Consider the following 18,531-nt stretch of genomic DNA (forward strand, 5'->3'; position numbering starts at 1 on the left):
GTTGTTGTTTTAATAAAACATATGAGGTAAAGGGTGTGTGTATGGGAAGATCAGATTGGGATGCTATATGATAACTTTGGATAAGTATGACCTTAAGGGTAGTAATGACAAATATAATGTAATTTTTAATATACCAGGGAGTAAGAAGAGCAGGACTTTGATGGTTAAAAGATTAGCTTTTGCCTATGACTATGGGGAATTGGAGATATTTGGTGGGTTTGTGATGATAAAATATATATTCTTACATTATGAATTAACAGGATTTGGTTACATGTCAACGTTGAAGCTTCCATATGAGGTTTTACCATTATAAGAGGGATAGCATTGGACACAGCTAACTCTAGGGGTAAAAGGGTGACATGGTGACATGTCATAGTCTTCAAGCCTATCATTGAAGGGTAAGTCTAAGGGAGAAGGGGGGACTTCATTCATGGTATGGTGTAACATTTGGGAAGATAATATTGATAAATATTAGTTATACTTTGAGTCCAGATAGTTTAGATAAGATCACTGGGGTTATATATGCATTATAAGGGATGTGTTTGGGAGATCTGAGAAAATTTGGTTGCAAGATCAATTAGGCCAGTAGGGGCAGTGATGGGTTAATGACAGCTTTGATAGCAAGGTGTAATATGTTACTGACTTTTGAGGAAGCTATGAGATTGAAATAGGTTGGAGAATGATGCCGGTGTTGACTGTTCCGGATCTGGACGAAGACGGACGAGGGGGTCTAGATGGACTACTGAATGGATAAATATCCTTTTTGATTATTTGATCATTTTATTTTTATTGTTTCAAGGAAAACATTTTTTTAGTATGATTTTAGTATGATTTATGAATCAAGGGGGGGATAGGTTAATGTGATTCATACATCATTTATAGGTCATTTTTATATTCTTAAATTGATGTTGAGGTTTAATTTGAAAATGTTGTTTTGCAAAAGATACTGTTTGGTCGTTTATTTTCTTGTCATTCCAGAAGTATTTGGGAGAACATGTGGAGATTGGAATACTCAAACAAAGACAATATGAAGGGACAATATGACTGGAGGAGATGAAACAAGGAGGGTGTGGCTGATTCCATCATCAACAAGTCCATTGGAAGAGGACACTACAGGGAGATGAAGTGTAGTGGACTACATTCCAGTGTTGGCAATGAAATATAGACATGTGTAATACATAATTGTGTCATATTCTTAGGTATTAATTTTGGTAGAATGATGTTTGATGTTATTGAATGCAGATGAGGATCTTAGATGCTTTTGTTTATTTCGATGGGGTTTAGGGACAGAAGGTTTAAGCAGGGAGAGATTCCCTTTCAGGTCCTATGGGTTGACCAGCCTGAGAGTGGATGTTTCTGGATAGGATTTTGTTTGCAGGGGAAACATGTGTATTTAATGGCATCATAGTTTCAAATGCATTTACATGGTTAATGAGGTTATCTGGAGTACCGACGGTGGTTGCCTGGGGCAGAGGGACCGTGAGAGAATTTTACTGTCTTGATTGATATGGATGGATGGCTGCTGGACAGTTTTTCGCTCTTACACTCCATAGAGATTTCTTCATATGTCATAGTAATGGATTCACACTTCATAAACAGGTATTTCATAGGAAGGTATTTACACTCTAGAGGAGAATGTGTTTGGTTTAATGTTAAAGATACTCAAGGAGATAAATGGTTAATAGTCATAATCTTATTCTGTTTGTTTTCGAGACGTTTATTTCGTCTCGAAAGGGGGGAATATCGTATCTGAAGATTATGCCTTTGTTAAATGTTTTTCATGACGAAATGGAATGTTGGTTATGTTAGTATAATGTAACATATAATAGACAGGAAGTGTATTGTAAACTGGCCAGAAGAGGGAGCCCATCTTGTTGCATTGGTTATAAATAGGGGTACATGAAGAAGATAGGACAGAGCAGACATTAGAATTGGAGGACACTGCTCTCCGGACCACGCGTGTCTGTAAACTCATGCTGAAGCTTGTGATCTGAATAAACCTTATGATCAATGTTCAGTATGAGCAGACTCCTTTTGTTGACAGCAATAATTGCCACCATTCATCATATACGACAGAGGTTTTCCAATGGCTCGCAAAGAAGGGCACCTATTGGTAGATTGGTTTTTTTTAAAAAGCAGACATTGAATATCCCTTTAAGTATGGTGAAGTTATTAATTACGTTTTGGATGGTGTATCAATACACCCAGTCACTACAAAGATACAGGCGTCCTTCCTAACTCAGTTGCCGGAGAGGAAAGAAACCGCTCAGCAATTTCACCATGAGGCCAATGGTGACTTTAAAACCTTACAGAGTTTAATGGCTGTGATAGGAGAAAACTGAGGATGGATCAGCAACATTGTAGTTACTCCACAATACTAACCTAATTGACAGAGTGAAAAGAAGGAAGCCTGTACAGAATACAAATATTCCAAAACATGTTGGATTTGCCTCCAAGAAATGTGGCAAAGAAATAAACTGTATGTCCTGAATAAAAAGCGTTACATTTGGCAGCAAATCCAACACAACACATCACTGAGTACCACTCTTCATATTTTCAAGCATGGTGGTGGCTGCATCATGTTCTGGGCTTGTCATCAGCAAGGACTAGGGAGTTTTTTTTAGGATAAAAAGAAATGGAATGGAGCTAAGCACAGGCAAAATCCGAGAAAAATCTGGTTCAGTCTGCTTTCCAACAGACACTTGGAGACAAATTCACCTTTCAGCAGGACAATAACCTAAAACACATGGCCAAATATACACTGGAGTTGCTTACCAAGATGACATTTAATGTTCCTGAGTGGCATAGTTACAGTTTTGACTTAAATCGGCTTGACAATCTATGGCAAGACTCGAAAATGGCTGTCTAGCAATGATCAACAACTAACAAGACAGAGCTTGAAGAATAAAAAAAATAATAATAATGTGCAACTATTGTACAATTCAGGTGTGCAAAGCTCTTAGAGACTTAACCAGAAAGGTGATTCTAACATGTATTGACTCAGGGGGTTGAATACTTATCTAATCAAGATATATTAGTGTTTTATAATTTTGCTTCCACTTTGACATTACAGAATATCTTGAGATATATACAGTGGGGAAAAAAGTATTTAGTCAGCCACCAATTGTGCAAATTCTCCCACTTAAAAAGATGAGAGAGGCCTGTAATTTTCATCATAGGTACACGTCAACTATGACAGACAAATTGAGAAAAAAAAATCCAGAAAATCACATTGTAGGATTTTTAATGAATTTATTTGCAAATGATGGTGGAAAATAAGTATTTGGTCACCTACAAACAAGCAATATTTCTGGCTCTCACAGACCTGTAACTTCTTTTTTAAGAGGCTCCTCTGTCCTCCACTCGTTACCTGTATTAATGGCACCTGTTTGAACTTGTTATCAGTTTAAAAGACACCTGTCCACAACCTCAAACAGTCACACTCCAAACTCCACTATGGCCAAGACCAAAGAGCTGTCAAAGGACACCAGAAACAAAATTGTAGACCTGCACCAGGCTGGGAAGACTGAATCTGCAATAGGTAAGCAGCTTGGTTTGAAGAAATCAACTGTGGAAGCAATTATTAGGAAATGGAAGACATACAAGACGACTGATAATCTCCCTCGATCTGGGGCTCCACGCAAGATCTCACCCCGTGGGGTCAAAATGATCACAAGAACGGTGAGCAAAAATCAGAACCACAAGGGGGGACCTAGTGAATGACCTGCAGAGAGCTGGGACCAAAGTAACAAAGCCTACCATCAGTAACACACTACGCCGCCATGGACTCAAATCCTGCAGTGCAGACGTGTCCCCCTGCTTAAGCCAGTGCATGTCCAGGCCCGTCTGAAGTTTGCTAGAGTGCATTTGGATGATCCAGAAGAGGATTGGGAGAATGTCATATGTTCAGATGAAACCAAAATAGAACTTTTTGGTAAAAACTCAACTCGTCGTGTTTGGAGGACAAAGAATGCTGAGTTGCATCCAAAGAACACCATACCTACTGTGAAGCATGGGGATGGAAACATCATGCTTTGGGGCTATTTTTCTGCAAAGGGACCAGGACGACTGAAAAGAATGAATGGGGCCATGTATCGTGAGATCATGGGCATTGAAGATGAAACGTGGCTGGGTCTTTCAGCATGACAATGATCCCAAACACACCGCCCGGGCAACGAAGGAGTGGCTTCGTAAGAAGCATTTCAAGGTCCTGGAGTGGCCTAGCCAGTCTCCAGATCTCAACCCCATAGAAAATCTTTGGAGGGAGTTGAAAGTCTGTGTTGCCCAGCGACAGCCCCAAAACATCACTGCTCTAGAGGAGATCTGCATGGAGGAATGGGCCAAAATACCAGCAACAGTGTGTGAAAACCTTGTGAAGACTTACAGAAAACGTTTGACCTGTGTCATTGCCAACAAAGGGTATATAACAAAGTATTGAGAAACTTTTGTTATTGACCAAATACTTATTTTCCACCATAATTTGCAAATAAATTCATAAAAAATCCTACAATGTGATTTTCTGGATTTTTTTTCTCATTTTGTCTGTCATAGTTGACGTGTCCCTATGATGAAAATTACAGGCCTCTCTCATCTTTTTAAGTGGGAGAACATGCACAATTGGTGGCTGACTAAATACTTTTTTTCACCAACTGTATATAGCGGTCTGTAACACTGGTCCTTTACTAGTCCTGAATTAACAGACCTATATAGCAGTCTGTAACACTGGTCCTTTACTAGTCCTGTATTAACAGACCTATATAGCAGTCTGTAACACTGGGCCTTTACTAGTCCTGTATTAGTGGACCTATATAGCAGTCTGTAACACTGGTCCTTTACTAGTCCTGTATTAACAGACCTATATAGCAGTCTGTAACACTGGTCCTTTACTAGTCCTGTATTAACAGACCTATATAGCAGTCTGTAACACTGGGCCTTTACTAGTCCTGTATTAGTGGACCTATATAGCAGTCTGTAACACTGGGCCTTTACTAGTCCTGTATTAGTGGACCTATATAGCAGTCTGTAACACTGGTCCTTTACTAGTCCTGTATTAGTGGACCTATATAGCAGTCTGTAACACTGGGCCTTTACTAGTCCTGTATTAGTGGACCTATATAGCAGTCTGTAACACTGGGCCTTTACTAGTCCTGTATTAGTGGACCTATATAGCAGTCTGTAACACTGGGCCTTTACTAGTCCTGTATTAGTGGACCTATATAGCAGTCTGTAACACTGGGCCTTTACTAGTCCTGTATTAACAGACCTATATAGCAGTCTGTAACACTGGTCCTTTACTAGTCCTGTATTAACAGACCTATATAGCAGTCTGTAACACTGGGCCTTTACTAGTCCTGTATTAACAGACCTATATAGCAGTCTGTAACACTGGTCCTTTACTAGTCCTGTATTAGTGGACCTATATAGCAGTCTGTAACACTGGTCCTTTACTAGTCCTGTATTAACATACCTATATAGCAGTCTGTAACACTGGGCCTTTACTAGTCCTGTATTAGTGGACCTATATAGCAGTCTGTAACACTGGGCCTTTACTAGTCCTGTATTAGTGGACCTATATAGCAGTCTATAACACTGGTCCTTTACTAGTCCTGTATTAGAGGACCTATATAGCAGTCTGTAACACTGGTCCTTTACTAGTCCTGTATTAACAGACCTATATAGCAGTCTGTAACACTGGGCCTTTACTAGTCCTGTATTAACAGACCTATATAGCAGTCTGTAACACTGGGCCTTTACTAGTCCTGTATTAACAGACCTATATAGCAGTCTGTAACACTGGGCCTTTACTAGTCCTGTATTAGTGGACCTATATAGCAGTCTGTAACACTGGTCCTTTACTAGTCCTGTATTAGTGGACCTATATAGCAGTCTGTAACACTGGGCCTTTACTAGTCCTGTATTAACAGACCTATATAGCAGTCTGTAACACTGGGCCTTTACTAGTCCTGTATTAGTGGACCTATATAGCAGTCTGTAACACTGGTCCTTTACTAGTCCTGTATTAACAGACCTATATAGCAGTCTGTAACACTGGTCCTTTACTAGTCCTGTATTAACAGACCTATATAGCAGTCTGCAACACTGGGCCTTTACTAGTCCTGTATTAGTGGACCTATATAGCAGTCTGTAACACTGGTCCTTTACTAGTCCTGTATTAGTGGACCTATATAGCAGTCTGTAACACTGGTCCTTTACTAGTCCTGTATTAACAGACCTATATAGCAGTCTGTAACACTGGGCCTTTACTAGTCCTGTATTAGTGGACCTATATAGCAGTCTGTAACACTGGGCCTTTACTAGTCCTGTATTAACAGACCTATATAGCAGTCTGTAACACTGGTCCTTTACTAGTCCTGTATTAGTGGACCTATATAGCAGTCTGTAACACTGGTCCTTTACTAGTCCTGTATTAGTGGACCTATATAGCAGTCTGTAACACTGGGCCTTTACTAGTCCTGTATTAACAGACCTATATAGCAGTCTGTAACACTGGTCCTTTACTAGTCCTGTATTAACAGACCTATATAGCAGTCTGTAACACTGGGCCTTTACTAGTCCTGTATTAGTGGACCTATATAGCAGTCTGTAACACTGGGCCTTTACTAGTCCTGTATTAGTGGACCTATATAGCAGTCTGTAACACTGGTCCTTTACTAGTCCTGTATTAACAGACCTATATAGCAGTCTGTAACACTGGGCCTTTACTAGTCCTGTATTAGTGGACCTATATAGCAGTCTGTAACACTGGGCCTTTACTAGTCCTGTATTAGTGGACCTATATAGCAGTCTGTAACACTGGGCCTTTACTAGTCCTGTATTAACAGACCTATATAGCAGTCTGTAACACTGGTCCTTTACTAGTCCTGTATTAGTGGACCTATATAGCAGTCTGTAACACTGGTCCTTTACTAGTCCTGTATTAACAGACCTATATAGCAGTCTGTAACACTGGTCCTTTACTAGTCCTGTATTAACAGACCTATATAGCATTCTGTAACACTGGTCCTTTACTAGTCCTGTATTAACAGACCTATATAGCAGTCTGTAACACTGGGCCTTTACTAGTCCTGTATTAGTGGACCTATATAGCAGTCTGTAACACTGGTCCTTTACTAGTCCTGTATTAACAGACCTATATAGCAGTCTGTAACACTGGTCCTTTACTAGTCCTGTATTAACAGACCTATATAGCAGTCTGTAACACTGGGCCTTTACTAGTCCTGTATTAACAGACCTATATAGCAGTCTGTAACACTGGGCCTTTACTAGTCCTGTATTAGAGGACCTATATAGCAGTCTGTAACACTGGTCCTTTACTAGTCCTGTATTAACAGACCTATATAGCAGTCTGTAACACTGGGCCTTTACTAGTCCTGTATTAACAGACCTATATAGCAGTCTGTAACACTGGGCCTTTACTAGTCCTGTATTAGTGGACCTATATAGCAGTCTGTAACACTGGTCCTTTACTAGTCCTGTATTAGTGGACCTATATAGCAGTCTGTAACACTGGGCCTTTACTAGTCCTGTATTAGTGGACCTATATAGCAGTCTGTAACACTGGGCCTTTACTAGTCCTGTATTAACAGACCTATATAGCAGTCTGTAACACTGGGCCTTTACTAGTCCTGTATTAACAGACCTATATAGCAGTCTGTAACACTGGTCCTTTACTAGTCCTGTATTAGTTGACCTATATAGCAGTCTGTAACACTGGGCCTTTACTAGTCCTGTATTAGTGGACCTATATAGCAGTCTGTAACACTGGGCCTTTACTAGTCCTGTATTAGTTGACCTATATAGCAGTCTGTAACACTGGTCCTTTACTAGTCCTGTATTAACAGACCTATATAGCAGTCTGTAACACTGGGCCTTTACTAGTCCTGTATTAGTGGACCTATATAGCAGTCTGTAACACTGGTCCTTTACTAGTCCTGTATTAACAGAGCTATATAGCAGTCTGTAACACTGGGCCTTTACTAGTCCTGTATTAACAGACCTATATAGCAGTCTGTAACACTGGTCCTTTACTAGTCCTGTATTAGTGGACCTATATAGCAGTCTGTAACACTGGTCCTTTACTAGTCCTGTATTAACAGACCTATATAGCAGTCTGTAACACTGGGCCTTTACTAGTCCTGTATTAGTGGACCTATATAGCAGTCTGTAACACTGGTCCTTTACTAGTCCTGTATTAACAGACCTATATAGCAGTCTGTAACACTGGTCCTTTACTAGTCCTGTATTAACAGACCTATATAGCAGTCTGTAACACTGGGCCTTTACTAGTCCTGTATTAGTGGACCTATATAGCAGTCTGTAACACTGGTCCTTTACTAGTCCTGTATTAGTGGACCTATATAGCAGTCTGTAACACTGGGCCTTTACTAGTCCTGTATTAACAGACCTATATAGCAGTCTGTAACACTGGGCCTTTACTAGTCCTGTATTAGTGGACCTATATAGCAGTCTGTAACACTGGTCCTTTACTAGTCCTGTATTAGTGGACCTATATAGCAGTCTGTAACACTGGGCCTTTACTAGTCCTGTATTAACAGACCTATATAGCAGTCTGTAACACTGGGCCTTTACTAGTCCTGTATTAGTGGACCTATATAGCAGTCTGTAACACTGGGCCTTTACTAGTCCTGTATTAGTGGACCTATATAGCAGTCTGTAACACTGGTCCTTTACTAGTCCTGTATTAATGGACCTATATAGCAGTCTGTAACACTGGGCCTTTACTAGTCCTGTATTAACAGACCTATATAGCAGTCTGTAACACTGGGCCTTTACTAGTCCTGTATTAGTGGACCTATATAGCAGTCTGTAACACTGGGCCTTTACTAGTCCTGTATTAGTGGACCTATATAGCAGTCTGTAACACTGGGCCTTTACTAGTCCTGTATTAACAGACCTATATAGCAGTCTGTAACACTGGGCCTTTACTAGTCCTGTATTAACAGACCTATATAGCAGTCTGTAACACTGGGCCTTTACTAGTCCTGTATTAGTGGACCTATATAGCAGTCTGTAACACTGGTCCTTTACTAGTCCTGTATTAGTGGTCCTATATAGCAGTCTGTAACACTGGGCCTTTACTAGTCCTGTATTAACAGACCTATATAGCAGTCTGTAACACTGGGCCTTTACTAGTCCTGTATTAGTGGACCTATATAGCAGTCTGTAACACTGGTCCTTTACTAGTCCTGTATTAGTGGTCCTATATAGCAGTCTGTAACACTGGGCCTTTACTAGTCCTGTATTAACAGACCTATATAGCAGTCTGTAACACTGGGCCTTTACTAGTCCTGTATTAGTGGACCTATATAGCAGTCTGTAACACTGGTCCTTTACTAGTCCTGTATTAGTGGACCTATATAGCAGTCTGTAACACTGGGCCTTTACTAGTCCTGTATTAGTGGACCTATATAGCAGTCTGTAACACTGGTCCTTTACTAGTCCTGTATTAGTGGACCTATATAGCAGTCTGTAACACTGGGCCTTTACTAGTCCTGTATTAGTGGACCTATATAGCAGTCTGTAACACTGGGCCTTTACTAGTCCTGTATTAACAGACCTATATAGCAGTCTGTAACACTAGTCCTTTACTAGTCCTGTATTAGTGGACCTATATAGCAGTCTGTAACACTGGTCCTTTACTAGTCCTGTATTAACAGACCTATATAGCAGTCTGTAACACTGGGCCTTTACTAGTCCTGTATTAGTGGACCTATATAGCAGTCTGTAACACTGGGCCTTTACTAGTCCTGTATTAACAGACCTATATAGCAGTCTGTAACACTGGTCCTGTACTAGTCCTGTATTAACAGACCTATATAGCAGTCTGTAACACTGGGCCTTTACTAGTCCTGTATTAGTGGACCTATATAGCAGTCTGTAACACTGGTCCTTTACTAGTCCTGTATTAGTGGACCTATATAGCAGTCTGTAACACTGGGCCTTTACTAGTCCTGTATTAGTGGACCTATATAGCAGTCTGTAACACTGGGCCTTTACTAGTCCTGTATTAACAGACCTATATAGCAGTCTGTAACACTGGGCCTTTACTAGTCCTGTATTAACAGACCTATATAGCAGTCTGTAACACTGGGCCTTTACTAGTCCTGTATTAGTGGACCTATATAGCAGTCTGTAACACTGGTCCTTTACTAGTCCTGTATTAACAGACCTATATAGCAGTCTGTAACACTGGTCCTTTACTAGTCCTGTATTAGTGGACCTATATAGCAGTCTGTAACACTGGTCCTTTACTAGTCCTGTATTAGTGGACCTATATAGCAGTCTGTATCACTGGTCCTTTACTAGTCCTGTATTAGTGGACCTATATAGCAGTCTGTAACACTGGTCCTTTACTAGTCCTGTATTAACAGACCTATATAGCAGTCTGTAACACTGGGCCTTTACTAGTCCTGTATTAGTGGACCTATATAGCAGTCTGTAACACTGGTCCTTTACTAGTCCTGTATTAACAGACCTATATAGCAGTCTGTAACACTGGGCCTTTACTAGTCCTGTATTAGTGGACCTATATAGCAGTCTGTAACACTGGGCTTTTACTAGTCCTGTATTAGTGGACCTATATAGCAGTCTGTAACACTGGTCCTTTACTAGTCCTGTATTAACAGACCTATATAGCAGTCTGTAACACTGGGCCTTTACTAGTCCTGTATTAACAGACCTATATAGCAGTCTGTAACACTGGTCCTTTACTAGTCCTGTATTAACAGACCTATATAGCAGTCTGTAACACTGGGCCTTTACTAGTCCTGTATTAACAGACCTATATAGCAGTCTGTAACACTGGGCCTTTACTAGTCCTGTATTAACAGACCTATATAGCAGTCTGTAACACTGGGCCTTTACTAGTCCTGTATTAACAGACCTATATAGCAGTCTGTAACACTGGTCCTTTACTAGTCCTGTATTAACAGACCTATATAGCAGTCTGTAACACTGGGCCTTTACTAGTCCTGTATTAGTGGACCTATATAGCAGTCTGTAACACTGGTCCTTTACTAGTCCTGTATTAGTGGACCTATATAGCAGTCTGTAACACTGGGCCTTTACTAGTCCTGTATTAGTGGACCTATATAGCAGTCTGTAACACTGGTCCTTTACTAGTCCTGTATTAACAGACCTATATAGCAGTCTGTAACACTGGTCCTTTACTAGTCCTGTATTAGTGGACCTATATAGCAGTCTGTAACACTGGTCCTTTACTAGTCCTGTATTAACAGACCTATATAGCAGTATGTAACACTGGGCCTTTACTAGTCCTGTATTAGTGGACCTATATAGCAGTCTGTAACACTGGTCCTTTACTAGTCCTGTATTAACAGACCTATATAGCAGTCTGTATCACTGGTCCTTTACTAGTCCTGTATTAGTGGACCTATATAGCAGTCTGTAACACTGGGCCTTTACTAGTCCTGTATTAGTGGACCTATATAGCAGTCTGTAACACTGGTCCTTTACTAGTCCTGTATTAACAGACCTATATAGCAGTCTGTAACACTGGGCCTTTACTAGTCCTGTATTAACAGACCTATATAGCAGTCTGTAACACTGGGCCTTTACTAGTCCTGTATTAACAGACCTATATAGCAGTCTGTAACACTGGGCCTTTACTAGTCCTGTATTAACAGACCTATATAGCAGTCTGTAACACTGGGCCTTTACTAGTCCTATATTAGTGGACCTATATAGCAGTCTGTAACACTGGGCCTTTACTAGTCCTGTATTAGTGGACCTATATAGCAGTCTGTAACACTGGGCCTTTTCTAGTCCTGTATTAACAGACCTATATAGCAGTCTGTAACACTGGTCCTTTACTAGTCCTGTATTAGTGGACCTATATAGCAGTCTGTAACACTGGGCCTTTACTAGTCCTGTATTAGTGGACCTATATAGCAGTCTGTAACACTGGTCCTTTACTAGTCCTGTATTAGTGGACCTATATAGCAGTCTGTAACACTGGGCCTTTACTAGTCCTGTATTAGTGGACCTATATAGCAGTCTGTAACACTGGGCCTTTACTAGTCCTGTATTAGTGGACCTATATAGCAGTCTGTAACACTGGGCCTTTACTAGTCCTGTATTAACAGACCTATATAGCAGTCTGTAACAATGGTCCTTTACTAGTCCTGTATTAACAGACCTATATAGCAATCTGTAACACTGGTCCTTTACTAGTCCTGTATTAACAGACCTATATAGCAGTCTGTAACACTGGTCCTGTACTAGTCCTGTATTAACAGACCTATATAGCAGTCTGTAACACTGGTCCTTTACTAGTCCTGTATTAACAGACCTATATAGCAGTCTGTAACACTGGTCCTTTACTAGTCCTGTATTAGTGGACCTATATAGCAGTCTGTAACACTGGGCCTTTACTAGTCCTGTATTAACAGACCTATATAGCAGTCTGTAACACTGGGCCTTTACTAGTCCTGTATTAACAGACCTATATAGCAGTCTGTAACACTGGGCCTTTACTAGTCCTGTATTAACAGACCTATATAGCAGTCTGTAACACTGGGCCTTTACTAGTCCTGTATTAGTGGACCTATATAGCAGTCTGTAACACTGGGCCTTTACTAGTCCTGTATTAACAGACCTATATAGCAGTCTGTAACACTGGGCCTTTACTAGTCCTGTATTAACAGACCTATATAGCAGTCTGTAACACTGGACCTTTACTAGTCCTGTATTAACAGACCTATATAGCAGTCTGTAACACTGGTCCTTTACTAGTCCTGTATTAACAGACCTATATAGCAGTCTGTAACACTGGGCCTTTACTAGTCCTGTATTAGTGGACCTATATAGCAGTCTGTAACACTGGTCCTTTACTAGTCCTGTATTAACAGACCTATATAGCAGTCTGTAACACTGGGCCTTTACTAGTCCTGTATTAGTGGACCTATATAGCAGTCTGTAACACTGGGCCTTTACTAGTCCTGTATTAGTGGACCTATATAGCAGTCTGTAACACTGGTCCTTTACTAGTCCTGTATTAACAGACCTATATAGCAGTCTGTAACACTGGTCCTTTACTAGTCCTGTATTAGTGGACCTATATAGCAGTCTGTAACACTGGTCCTTTACTAGTCCTGTATTAACAGACCTATATAGCAGTCTGTAACACTGGGCCTTTACTAGTCCTGTATTAACAGACCTATATAGCAGTCTGTAACACTGGGCCTTTACTAGTCCTGTATTAACAGACCTATATAGCAGTCTGTAACACTGGGCCTTTACTAGTCCTGTATTAGTGGACCTATATAGCAGTCTGTAACACTGGTCCTTTACTAGTCCTGTATTAGTGGACCTATATAGCAGTCTGTAACACTGGGCCTTTACTAGTCCTGTATTAGTGGACCTATATAGCAGTCTGTAACACTGGTCCTTTACTAGTCCTGTATTAGTGGACCTATATAGCAGTCTGTAACACTGGTCCTTTACTAGTCCTGTATTAGTGGACCTATATAGCAGTCTGTAACACTGGGCCTTTACTAGTCCTGTATTAGTGGACCTATATAGCAGTCTGTAACACTGGTCCTTTACTAGTCCTGTATTAACAGACCTATATAGCAGTCTGTAACACTGGGCCTTTACTAGTCCTGTATTAACAGACCTATATAGCAGTCTGTAACACTGGGCCTTTACTAGTCCTGTATTAGTGGACCTATATAGCAGTCTGTAACACTGGGCCTTTACTAGTCCTGTATTAGTGGACCTATATAGCAGTCTGTAACACTGGTCCTTTACTAGTCCTGTATTAACAGACCTATATAGCAGTCTGTAACACTGGGCCTTTACTAGTCCTGTATTAGTGGACCTATATAGCAGTCTGTAACACTGGGCCTTTACTAGTCCTGTATTAGTGGACCTATATAGCAGTCTGTAACACTGGGCCTTTACTAGTCCTGTATTAACAGACCTATATAGCAGTCTGTAACACTGGTCCTTTACTAGTCCTGTATTAGTGGACCTATATAGCAGTCTGTAACACTGGGCCTTTACTAGTCCTGTATTAACAGACCTATATAGCAGTCTGTAACACTGGGCCTTTACTAGTCCTGTATTAACAGACCTATATAGCAGTCTGTAACACTGGGCCTTTACTAGTCCTGTATTAGTGGACCTATATAGCAGTCTGTAACACTGGTCCTTTACTAGTCCTGTATTAACAGACCTATATAGCAGTCTGTAACACTGGGCCTTTACTAGTCCTGTATTAGTGGACCTATATAGCAGTCTGTAACACTGGGCCTTTACTAGTCCTGTATTAGTGGACCTATATAGCAGTCTGTAACACTGGTCCTTTACTAGTCCTGTATTAGTGGACCTATATAGCAGTCTGTAACACTGGGCCTTTACTAGTCCTGTATTAACAGACCTATATAGCAGTCTGTAACACTGGTCCTTTACTAGTCCTGTATTAACAGACCTATATAGCAGTCTGTAACACTGGGCCTTTACTAGTCCTGTATTAGTGGACCTATATAGCAGTCTGTAACACTGGTACTTTACTAGTCCTGTATTAACAGACCTATATAGCAGTCTGTAACACTGGGCCTTTACTAGTCCTGTATTAGTGGACCTATATAGCAGTCTGTAACACTGGGCCTTTACTAGTCCTGTATTAGTGGACCTATATAGCAGTCTGTAACACTGGGCCTTTACTAGTCCTGTATTAGTGGACCTATATAGCAGTCTGTAACACTGGTCCTTTACTAGTCCTGTATTAGTGGACCTATATAGCAGTCTGTAACACTGGTCCTTTACTAGTCCTGTATTAACAGACCTATATAGCAGTCTGTAACACTGGGCCTTTACTAGTCCTGTATTAGTGGACCTATATAGCAGTCTGTAACACTGGTCCTTTACTAGTCCTGTATTAGTGGACCTATATAGCAGTCTGTAACACTGGTCCTTTACTAGTCCTGTATTAACAGACCTATATAGCAGTCTGTAACACTGGGCCTTTACTAGTCCTGTATTAACAGACCTATATAGCAGTCTGTAACACTGGGCCTTTACTAGTCCTGTATTAACAGACCTATATAGCAGTCTGTAACACTGGGCCTTTACTAGTCCTGTATTAACAGACCTATATAGCAGTCTGTAACACTGGTCCTGTACTAGTCCTGTATTAACAGACCTATATAGCAGTCTGTAACACTGGGCCTTTACTAGTCCTGTATTAGTGGACCTATATAGCAGTCTGTAACACTGGTCCTTTACTAGTCCTGTATTAGTGGACCTATATAGCAGTCTGTAACACTGGGCCTTTACTAGTCCTGTATTAACAGACCTATATAGCAGTCTGTAACACTGGTCCTTTACTAGTCCTGTATTAACAGACCTATATAGCAGTCTGTAACACTGGTCCTTTACTAGTCCTGTATTAACAGACCTATATAGCAGTCTGTAACACTGGGCCTTTACTAGTCCTGTATTAGTGGACCTATATAGCAGTCTGTAACACTGGTCCTTTACTAGTCCTGTATTAGTGGACCTATATAGCAGTCTGTAACACTGGTCCTTTACTAGTCCTGTATTAGTGGACCTATATAGCAGTCTGTAACACTGGTCCTTTACTAGTCCTGTATTAACAGACCTATATAGCAGTCTGTAACACTGGTCCTTTACTAGTCCTGTATTAGTGGACCTATATAGCAGTCTGTAACACTGGGCCTTTACTAGTCCTGTATTAACAGACCTATATAGCAGTCTGTAACACTGGGCCTTTACTAGTCCTGTATTAACAGACCTATATAGCAGTCTGTAACACTGGGCCTTTACTAGTCCTGTATTAGTGGACCTATATAGCAGTCTGTAACACTGGTCCTTTACTAGTCCTGTATTAACAGACCTATATAGCAGTCTGTAACACTGGGCCTTTACTAGTCCTGTATTAGTGGACCTATATAGCAGTCTGTAACACTGGTCCTTTACTAGTCCTGTATTAACAGACCTATATAGCAGTCTGTAACACTGGGCCTTTACTAGTCCTGTATTAGTGGACCTATATAGCAGTCTGTAACACTGGGCCTTTACTAGTCCTGTATTAGTGGACCTATATAGCAGTCTGTAACACTGGGCCTTTACTAGTCCTGTATTAACAGACCTATATAGCAGTCTGTAACACTGGTCCTTTACTAGTCCTGTATTAGTGGACCTATATAGCAGTCTGTAACACTGGGCCTTTACTAGTCCTGTATTAACAGACCTATATAGCAGTCTGTAACACTGGGCCTTTACTAGTCCTGTATTAGTGGACCTATATAGCAGTCTGTAACACTGGGCCTTTACTAGTCCTGTATTAGTGGACCTATATAGCAGTCTGTAACACTGGGCCTTTACTAGTCCTGTATTAACAGACCTATATAGCAGTCTGTAACACTGGGCCTTTACTAGTCCTGTATTAACAGACCTATATAGCAGTCTGTAACACTGGGCCTTTACTAGTCCTGTATTAGTGGACCTATATAGCAGTCTGTAACACTGGGCCTTTACTAGTCCTGTATTAGTGGACCTATATAGCAGTCTGTAACACTGGGCCTTTACTAGTCCTGTATTAACAGACCTATATAGCAGTCTGTAACACTGGGCCTTTACTAGTCCTGTATTAACAGACCTATATAGCAGTCTGTAACACTGGTCCTTTACTAGTCCTGTATTAACAGACCTATATAGCAGTCTGTAACACTGGGCCTTTACTAGTCCTGTATTAACAGACCTATATAGCAGTCTGTAACACTGGGCCTTTACTAGTCCTGTATTAGTGGACCTATATAGCAGTCTGTAACACTGGGCCTTTACTAGTCCTGTATTAACAGACCTATATAGCAGTCTGTAACACTGGTCCTTTACTAGTCCTGTATTAGTGGACCTATATAGCAGTCTGTAACACTGGTCCTTTACTAGTCCTGTATTAACAGACCTATATAGCAGTCTGTAACACTGGGCCTTTACTAGTCCTGTATTAGTGGACCTATATAGCAGTCTGTAACACTGGTCCTTTACTAGTCCTGTATTAACAGACCTATATAGCAGTCTGTAACACTGGTCCTTTACTAGTCCTGTATTAACAGACCTATATAGCAGTCTGTAACACTGGGCCTTTACTAGTCCTGTATTAGTGGACCTATATAGCAGTCTGTAACACTGGTCCTTTACTAGTCCTGTATTAGTGGACCTATATAGCAGTCTGTAACACTGGGCCTTTACTAGTCCTGTATTAACAGACCTATATAGCAGTCTGTAACACTGGGCCTTTACTAGTCCTGTATTAACAGACCTATATAGCAGTCTGTAACACTGGGCCTTTACTAGTCCTGTATTAGTGGACCTATATAGCAGTCTGTAACACTGGGCCTTTACTAGTCCTGTATTAACAGACCTATATAGCAGTCTGTAACACTGGTCCTTTACTAGTCCTGTATTAGTGGACCTATATAGCAGTCTGTAACACTGGGCCTTTACTAGTCCTGTATTAGTGGACCTATATAGCAGTCTGTAACACTGGGCCTTTACTAGTCCTGTATTAACAGACCTATATAGCAGTCTGTAACACTGGGCCTTTACTAGTCCTGTATTAACAGACCTATATAGCAGTCTGTAACACTGGGCCTTTACTAGTCCTGTATTAACATACCTATATAGCAGTCTGTAACACTGGGCCTTTACTAGTCCTGTATTAGTGGACCTATATAGCAGTCTGTAACACTGGGCCTTTACTAGTCCTGTATTAGTGGACCTATATAGCAGTCTGTAACACTGGGCCTTTACTAGTCCTGTATTAACAGACCTATATAGCAGTCTGTAACACTGGTCCTTTACTAGTCCTGTATTAGTGGACCTATATAGCAGTCTGTAACACTGGGCCTTTACTAGTCCTGTATTAGTGGACCTATATAGCAGTCTGTAACACTGGGCCTTTACTAGTCCTGTATTAACAGACCTATATAGCAGTCTGTAACACTGGGCCTTTTGGGACCTGACTGGGAGTCTGTATCACTGCTTCCATGTAAGGGTAAATTCAGACATTTGGGAGCTGACTGGGAGTCTTCCATGTAAGGGTAAAACCAGAGAGCTGTGAGGCTGAACTTCCACAGAATCCTGCTGAGTTTATACTAACCAGCCAAGTATCCTAAGACTTACTGTAAGTGTTTACTCCCAAATGGTACCCTATTCCCTATGTAGTGCACTACTTTAGACCAGGGCCCATAGGGAATAGGGTGCTGTTTAGAAAACATACCAAGTGTTTACTCCCACCACCTGCTGCAGGAAGAATTCTCTTGATAATGTGTTATATGGAACAAAGCCACCATATTCTCCTATCAGCTTTGTTTCCTTTTTACTGTCTTTTATGTTCAAACTAATTACTCTGTAAGAGTTAACAGACGAACTTACACGTAAACCTCTGGCTGCCTTACAGGGTTAAATCATGTATTTTACACGACAACAGGCAGAGCCATA

At 40.8% G+C, this 18,531-nt stretch overlaps 1 protein-coding gene across 3 annotated transcripts in view; it reads left to right on the top strand.

The window, feature by feature from the left end:
• The window catches only part of LOC311129748 (neuron navigator 3-like), a 753,845-nt gene that overhangs the window by 234,687 nt on the left and 500,627 nt on the right, over window positions 1-18,531 (top strand). The gene's annotated exons all lie outside the window — the stretch shown is intronic.

The sequence above is a fragment of the Coregonus lavaretus genome (genome assembly GCF_964263955.1).
Source record: "Coregonus lavaretus genome assembly, chromosome: 5".
NCBI lineage: Eukaryota > Metazoa > Chordata > Actinopteri > Salmoniformes > Salmonidae > Coregonus > Coregonus lavaretus.